Source organism: Pristis pectinata, chromosome 22 (genome assembly GCF_009764475.1).
Source record: "Pristis pectinata isolate sPriPec2 chromosome 22, sPriPec2.1.pri, whole genome shotgun sequence".
Lineage (NCBI taxonomy): Eukaryota > Metazoa > Chordata > Chondrichthyes > Rhinopristiformes > Pristidae > Pristis > Pristis pectinata.
The window spans coordinates 13,385,229-13,394,150 of NC_067426.1; the positions used below are offsets into that span (position 1 = coordinate 13,385,229).

General features: G+C 42.2%; 1 protein-coding gene across 1 annotated transcript in view; it reads right to left on the minus strand.

Annotated features, from left to right (window-relative positions):
• fam110d (family with sequence similarity 110 member D) overlaps positions 1 to 8,693 on the minus strand; it is a 33,660-nt gene extending 24,967 nt beyond the window's left edge. Inside the window, exon 1 of the mRNA XM_052036718.1 lies at positions 8,580 to 8,693. The gene's annotated coding sequence lies outside the window, so the exon portion shown is untranslated. The remainder of the gene's footprint in view (positions 1 to 8,579) is intronic.
• Between the last annotated feature and the right edge of the window lie 229 nt (positions 8,694 to 8,922).

Below are 8,922 nucleotides of genomic sequence, written 5' to 3' on the forward strand. Positions count from 1 at the left end.
GTATGATTGGTATGCAAGACAAGTTTTTCATTGTACCTCGGTACAAGTGACAATAATAAACCAATACTTTTTTTTAAAGTTTGGAACAGGACTATGAGGAAAGAGCAAGGGCAGGGAAGACCAAGGTGGCCCCTTCAGAGCCAGCAAAGGTAAAATGGGCTGAACAGCCTCATTTGTATTGTATCTTTCTCTGAATTCATGCTTCAAAAATAAACAAACCCTCAGATGTATATCAGCCACATTTTGTTTTGAGAATGATTTACCTCTTTCAGGATCCCACTGTTTCTTTTCAGCATTTTCTGTTTAAATTATTCTCTTCTTTTCCCCAAAAGAAACATATGTTGAGAGCAAGTCAGATTGAGAAAATCCCCACATATACAGGTTAGCTTCCCTGGCTATTATTATGTCCCATCTTTAATTGTGAGAAGATATTGTTGACGAACCTCCTTCTGGACTGCGTGGCCAGATTCTGCTCTATCTACAAGTTTTCAGATGATACCACCATAGTGGGCCATTTCTCAAATAACGACTTGGAGTACAGGAAGGAGATAGAGAGCTTAGTGACATGGTGTCATGACAACAACCTTTCCCACAATGTCAGCAAAACAAAAGAGCTGGTCATTGCCTTTAAGAGGCAGGGTGGAGCACATGCACCTGTCTACATCAATGGTGCTGAGGTCGAGAGGGTTGAGAGTTTCAAGTTCCTAGGAGTGAACATCACCAATAGCCTGTCCTGGTCAAACCACGTAGATGGATGCATCATGGCTTGGTATGGCAACTGCTCTACCGTTGACCGCAAGAAACTGCAGAGTTGTGCTGAGCTGTGTCCACAACATGGAAACCAGCCTCCCCTCCGTGGACTCTGTCCATACTTCTCGCTGCCTTGGTAAAGCAGCCAACATAATCAAAGACCCCATTCACTCAGGACATTGTCTCTTCTCCCATCAGGTAGAAGATACAAAAGCCTGAAAGCATGTACCACCAGGCTCAAGGACCGCTTCTATCCTACTGTTACAAGACAATTGAACAGTTCCCTAGTACAATAAGATGGACTCTTGACTGCACCAATCTACCTCATTATGACCTTTCACCTTATCGTCTACCTGCACTGTACTTTCCCTATAGCTGTGACACTTTACTCTGCATTCTGTATTGTTTTACCTTGTACTCCCTCAAAGCGCTGTGTAATGAATTGATCTGTATGAACGGTATGAAAGGCAAGTTTTTCACTATACCTCAGTACAAATGACAATAATAAACCAATTCTTGAAACACAGTAGTCCGTGTGTTGGAAGGTATTCCCCTGCGCTGTTGGTTAGGGAGGTCCAGGGCTTTTCCGCCAGTGATGATAACATCTGCTATTCCTGTGGGTATGTAATGTGGAGGGGAATTTCAGACAGTGGCGTTTGCATGCACCTGCTGCCCTTGCCTTTCAGTGTGGTGGCAGTTTCAGGTCTGGGAGGAAAGTTCTTTTTTTATTCCCCCACAAAGTATACCAATTCAGAACTTTTTACAATATCTATCTCTGGTGATGAGTACTCTGGGTTTGAAATTAACTCCAAGTAAATTCAAAGAGCTAAAGCTTTACACCATTAACCAGTTTGCCTCTCTCACACTAATGCCCTGTCCCAAAAATTGTTGCAAACACAAGCATCTCACACAGGCAGCAGACACATCTATATTTTATCCACACATCAGTAGAGAACAATAAGCTGTATTTATATAGCACCTTTTAAAATGGAATGGTGTTTGAGTCTCAATTATTCAGTGTGTATCAAACGGAGGGGACCAAATGTAAGATTTCCATGTTTGCTGACGACTATAGTGAGAAAGCTAGCAGTGAAGAGGATACAAAGAGACTTCAAGGAAGTCTAGAGAAGCTGAGTGAGTAGGTAACAAATGCAGCAGATAGAATACCCTGAGAAAACATTGAGTTCATCCGCTTCAGCAGACAAAAAGAAATGCTGAGCTTTTTTTTAAAGATGGAGAGGGATTGGGAAATATTGATATTTAAAGCATATCCCCGTACATAACATCATTGAAAGAAAGCATGTAGGTGTAGCAGACAGTTAGGAAGGTAAATGGTACAATATCCATTATTGATAGAGGATCTGAGTACGAGAGTAAAGACATCCCACTACAATCATAAAAAGCCTGTGTGAGATCACAAATGGAACATTCGTAATAATTTTGGTCTCCTTATAAAAAGGTGGATGTACTTGCTATAGAGGGAGTGCAGCAAAGATCAGACTGTTACCTGGGGAATGGCATGTGTCTTATGAAGAATTGAGTAGGCTAGGCCTCTGTTCTCTAGGAGTTTACGGAATTCACTGACACATACAAAATACTTAGATTGTTCAACAGATACCTTGAAACAAGAAGAAATGCAGATGCTGGAAATCAGAAATAAAAACAGAAAATGCTGGAAACACACATCAGGTCAGGCAGCATCTGTGGAAAGAGAAACAGTTAAAGCTTTAGGTCGGAGATCTTTAATCAGAACTAGGTAAGAAAGGTCTTCCAGGACCGGTGGGCCCCACGGAGGCTGGTTTGCATCCTGAACCCAAGAAACAAGATTTTAATGTAAGAGTTTCTGTTGAGGTTTTAATCATTTTAATGTCGAAAGGGATAAATAAAAGAGGAATAATAGGTGAAGATGTGAATTTGGGATAGGCCTGTTCATGGATGGGAGACTGGCCTGGAGTGTATTGGAAAAGCAGTTTCTAGAGGTAACAAAGCCAAGGTTTCAAGAGCGAAAAACCAAGGGAGAGATGGAGGGGGATAATGTAACAGACGTTGTTTTGTTGATGGCATTGCTATGATTTCATTGGTTCAAAAATTAAAAACAAACAGCCTGTGTGGTACAGTCTGTCAGCTGCCACAGAGAGGGAGAGCTTAAACCAAGGCCCCGCGCCCCCACCTTTCCCTTCAAAACTTCACATCTAAAGAGTCATCTAGAATTGCAGCATTGAAATGAACTTCAATCTGACTGCTCTCAATTCATCTTTTGACCTTTGACACCCGCACTGTGCATTACCTCAGCTCACCAACCAGACCCTTTCACAGACACACCACTTGTGGACTGGAATCTTTTCAGGGAAAGGCAGCACGTTTTGTTTTGGAAAATACTAGTTTTATTCTACAGATCCAGAGAGAGAGAGAGCTCAGTCTTGCTCCCACACAGAACACCAATGTGTTTCAAAAACAACTCATGCAATGGTTGTCTGTCCCAACAAAAGTCCTTTGGGAGTCTCACGGGCAGCTTTTGAGCAACACCAAAGGATGGTGGAGGTTGACGCACTGTGGGGGGTCAGGAGGAGGTAGTCGCAGAATGATTAAAGGTAAATATAGGATTTACACAAAAAGCTCCCTGAATACCACCACTTTGAAAGGATGTGATTGTCCTGGACTGCGCATCAGTAGGTGCTCCCAAGACAATGTGATCCAAGTTTCCTTGCAATCTCCAAAACAAACGCTACATGGGGAATGACATCCTCTCTCTCACACTGATGCATAAATTGTATTGGTGCATGGAGGTGACTCATGCCTGCAGCTCACCTATCAAACTTCCATAGTGACGGAAAACAATCCAGAAATGGTCATTGTTGTACTTCACTCCTGAGAGAAAAGGAATCTATTTTCAATTGGAAAAAGCACTGTTAATGTAATTTAATTTCTGGGCACCTTTGTCAAAACTCCTCAGGCGCTACTACACCAGCTGTATGTTTATTCAGCACCAAACTGTGCATGGTGTTGACTATTCACATCTTTTCCTTAACTGTTAAGAACAGGAGGATTGATGAAATTATGGTCAGGAATGCATATTATCCCTCTTTCCCAAATTCAGGGATACTGAATTCAATATTAGCCCCCTTCTCCCCAGCCATTCTGTCCAATCTCATTGTAATCCAAACTGGGATCAGGTCTGGAACCTGGAAAATTCAACCTGTTTTCAATGAGGACAGGATGAACAAGCTGACAGTCACTTCAGTTAAAGAGTGACCAACAAAGGCCTTCAAAATTCTGATAGGATGTTTTGCAATTGGCATTAGAGAAATGTTTCCTCATGAAGGCAAGATCACAACTACAGACAAAATGATAAGACTGTCACAAATAAATCCAATAAGAAATTGGGAGATGTTTCTTTATCCAGAGCAACATTGTAATTTGGAGCTTAGGATCATAAAACACGGTTGAGGGAAGTAGGAAAGGTGGGGAAGGTAATTAAGCAGATAAGGGAGATAGGAATAGAAAAATATATTCCTAGGGTTAAATGAAATGGAAGATGACCCGTGCAAAGCATAAACATCAACGCAGACGACAATCCAAGGAAGCATTTCAATAATCCAGTACAACAGGAAGCAACTTGGTTTTGAAGGAAATTAAATTCACTAATATTAGTGCAAACAATAGGCAGTTCTCAGAAATACCATACAAGGCAATACAGAGGCCTGTAAAGGGCAATAGGGTAAGGCAATACAGGGGCCCATTTCCTATAAGAATTACAGCCCTTCCGATAATATTCTGATCAAATAGTACTTTAAGGGTGATGCTGTAAGGACAGGAAAAGCACCCAACAGATCTCTCACTGTTGCACATTGCTTAGTGACTGGTAAAAGAGAAGCAAAATTCAGTCAAGGCTAGCGATCAGAAATAAAAGCAGAACATGCTGGTAACAGTAGGTTGCTTTCCCTAATTGACAGCACATTCACTACACAGACCGCAGCAATTCAAGGCAGCAGCTCACCACCACCTTCTCAAGGGATAGACCTCATTACCAGTTCTCTGATCTTAGTCTGGGTTGCTTCTCACTAAAATCTATAACTTTCTCTTCAGATTTCAGCTTGTTTTAAAAAGATGAACAGCTTAAACAATGAGTGCCAGTAAGAAACAACAAGTACCCTGAAGAAAAAACTGCCAGGAACACCTGGAAATGAAAATCAAATTAAAAGGAGGCTTGCGTAGTAGTTATGGAGGGAGAAACAAGAGCTAATGTTTGAGAACACTGACCTTTCATCAGAACTGCAAGATGTTAGAAATTATCAGCTTTTAAGTAAATAGAGAGGCAGGGAAATAAAGGAGGGGCAGATTACTAAATGGTTGGTTTATTGTACACAACTTCCTACTCTTACTTGATCCTGAGATGTTGGCAATGACTGGCAAAACTGGTATTTATTGGCCAGCGACAGCTGCCATTGAGAAGTTGGTGGTGGCCACCTTCTGGAACGGCTATAGTCTGTGCAGTGAAGTGACTTAGGCAGACAGTTCCAATATTTTGACCAGTTGGTTAAAGAGCAGTGAAATACATCCAAGCTGATGATATGCAACGTGAACGTGCTGATGATCTCACCTGTCTGATGCCCTTGACCTTTCAGGTGGGTCTGGGAGACGATGTCCATGGAGAACATTCAATTTGGCTCAGACCCTGTTGTTAGAATGGCCTTGCCTTCTGGAGGGACACAAGAGTTCCTTACACACGATCTCGAGAGGCAAACAGCTACCCACAACAAGCAAATGTGCCATTGCATAAACAACCCAAAAAATGGGACAGGCTGAGACGTTACCATTGGCTGCAGGCACCACAGGGAAGAGGGAGTGGACAGAGATTGTAAGCTACCCTTACCCATTCGCATCCGCCTCCCCTCACCACCCAAGGCCAAAGTCACAATGGTGACTACTGTAGTGTGTAATTGAACGTTACGTGCTGCAGCCAACACCCTGCAAGCTTCCATACCCATTAAAGCCACATTCTCTTCCCAAACCCCACCAAATACTCTTCACATCACCCCACGCTCACTGAATTCCATTAGCTCCGTCTGTCAAATTTGACTTCAAAACTCTCATCCTTATTTTGAAATCCCTCCACAAGCTTCTTCCCTCTCACTTCCCACTACCTCTTCCTGTACAACAAACCCACTCCCCTCCTATTCAGTCCATGTACATGTAACTATTCTCTTTCCCTCCACCATTTGCAGGTGTTCTTTCATCTGACAACATCCTAAACTGGAATTTCCTCCTTAAACCTTGAGGATCAGGCCTTGGAGTTTGGGGTGGGGTTGAAGAGCTAGGCTTTGGGAGCCTTGGCAGGTACACAGGTCAGAGATGGGGAAGGGGAAGGGGAAGGGGAAGGGCATAAGCCTCATAGAATCATGAGATCAAAGAGGGATTGGATTCCAGAATGACATTGGACAATACTGGAGAGGAAAGAGGTTCAAGTCAACTCAACTCAAGTTTATTGTCATGTGCACAAGTACAGTGAGGTACAGTGCAATGAACAACTTGCTTGCAGCAGCATTACAAACACATAGGTATAGACAACACACGATATAAATTATACAAGACAGCGAAGAGAGAGAGAAAAAAAAGACCATGCAAAAACAAGACTTTAGTGCAAAAAAAAGACAATCAGAGACAAGTCCATGTTAGTGCAAGAGGTGGTCCATAGTGTTCGATTGCTGAGGTAGGATTAGGGTTGTGCAGGTCGGTTAAAGTATCTGACAGTTGTAGGGAAGTAGCTGTTCCTGAACCTGGTGGTGTAGGACTTCAGACTCCTGCCTGATGGTAGCAGCAAGGTTAGGGCTGTGTTGAAAGGTGGTCAGAACAATTACAGATAAGCAAGGAGCTTAACTCTATAGGTACCCAGTACAACACTGCATCTTCCTGGGTGTAGTTAATGATTGTGACTCCCCAGGTTACAGAATATAATTTCCTCTGCTTGGGGTGTGGCATGGGGAATGATATCACATATGTGCCCCGAAAGGGGACTCACTTCAAAGGCATGAGGGTGTCTCATGCCTGAAAAGGCCCCGTTTGAATTCCGGAATGATGCAGAACAATCTGGAGTCGTTATCACATTTCACTCCAGGGGGTAAAATAAAAATAATTTTTCAATCAAATGCTGTAAACAAAAGTATTATGCAATTAAACCTCTAGGCACTCATCTGCTATTTCCCCTAACTAAATCAGAGTTCAATTACACGACAGTCAGGATTTCATTAAATGGGAGAAGGGGCTAAATGTCTTTTCCTGTTCCCATAGCACCCTTAACCACTGTGGAGACTACCCAGTATAAATAAATAGAGGGTCAGTCTTCAGTGCACTGCAGACACTGTTGCTCTCCTTCCTACACCTCCAGCACCAACTTGCACTGATGTAACATCTTTCATCCAGCTAAATCTTGATGGACACTTTGCAGGAGAGTTCTCAGCCAAAATTTAAAACCAGGCCAAATGAGGAGGTATTAGGACAGGTGGTCAAAAGCATGGTTAAAGGACTGAAGACAGTTTGCAAAGGAAGAGAGAGAGGTAGAGCTGTATAGAAAGATTTAAGGAGGGAATTCTAGAGTTAAAGGTCTATGCAGCTGTAGGCAAAGACCTCAGTGCTGGAGCAATGAAAATTGAGCTTGCCCAAGAGGCCAGAATTGAAAACAACAAACAATCTGCTGGAGTAACTCAGAGAATTTAGTAGCATCTGTGGGAGGAAAGGAATTGTTGAAATTTTGGGTTCTGATGCAGGGTTTCGACCCAAAACATTGACAATTCCTTTCCTCCCGTAGATGCTGCTTGACCCGCTGAGTTCCTCCAGCAGATTGTTTGTTGCTCCAGATTTCAGCATCTGCAGTCTCTCATGTCTCCTGGCCAGAACTGAAGGAGTGCAGTGTCTTGGAACATAGCAGACTTATCATCCAAAAAATTACTTGAAACAGAAATGGCTGTGATAAAAAAAATACAAACTTTTTTCATACTCTGCTCTCACAGATTGGAGTTTCATAGTAAAGTTCTCATTTAAATACAGCCTGTAGTACTTCCTCCAGAACTTTATTAGGAAGTTCCTGAGTGAATACAGTTAGCTGTTTCAGGAACACAGGGATCAATGGAACGCAAAAGACCACAGTTCACTCTTAATCATCTTCTACTATCCTGGTGGTCACATGATAGGTGTGTCCTGGGGTCAACATTTAACCCTCAGCCAACACCACTAAAATATCAAACTGTTGTTTGTGGGAGCTTGCTGTGTACAAGTTGACTGTGGCCTTTCCCAAAGTCAAATTCAGACTCCCTACACTATAAATTCAGACCATGACTACACAACTAAAAGGTACCTCAATAGCTGTAAAGTGCTTTGGGACTCTCTGCTTTACAAATGCAAAGTTTCCTTTTTACCTCCAGTGGGAATAATCAGGAAGCAACAAGCACTAAAGGAAAGAAATTTCCCCATAAAACAAGGCAGGGTCCTGACTAATTGCAATTACATGATTAAATATTTATTGAACGTCTGTTGGCTTTGTCTGAGAAACTGGTGGATAAGCAGAATAAATTTGAACAGTCAATGCTACAGGAATCCAACCATTTATTGTGTTATAAAGCCAGACATATGGTCAAGCATTTACCATGTTTAATAATAACAGCTAAACAGCAAGAAAGACATCATAAAAGGACAGTCACCTGAAAAGCAGAGTTTGCGTAGTATTAGCTGGTTAAATCAATACACTTTTAATTAACTCCTATCAATCTGCTCCACACTCAAGCCTTATATTAAGGTCAAGTCATTGGCAATTTAGAACAAAAAGAATCACTGACCCCCACAAGCCAGGTTGTGACTGTGACCATTACTGGATATTTCTGATAGGAATCCTCTTCTTGATACTCCCTCTCCAGCCAACATTATGTTAAAGGCAGGATACACTCCAGAGACAGGCACTGTTAGAAACTAACTGCTGGCTGAATCATTGCAGAATTAGAGTGAACTACCAGCTTCAACCTTCCCTTCTCCAACCCCACCCACTTCAGCTGGAATGCTCCATTCTCTATTTCTTCAGAGGGGTGGCTGGGAAAAAGACACCACAGGGAAGGAGTGGCTTCAATCTTTCTCAACTGTATGACATTGACCATCTCTGCTGGTATTAGTGTTATCAACCTAACA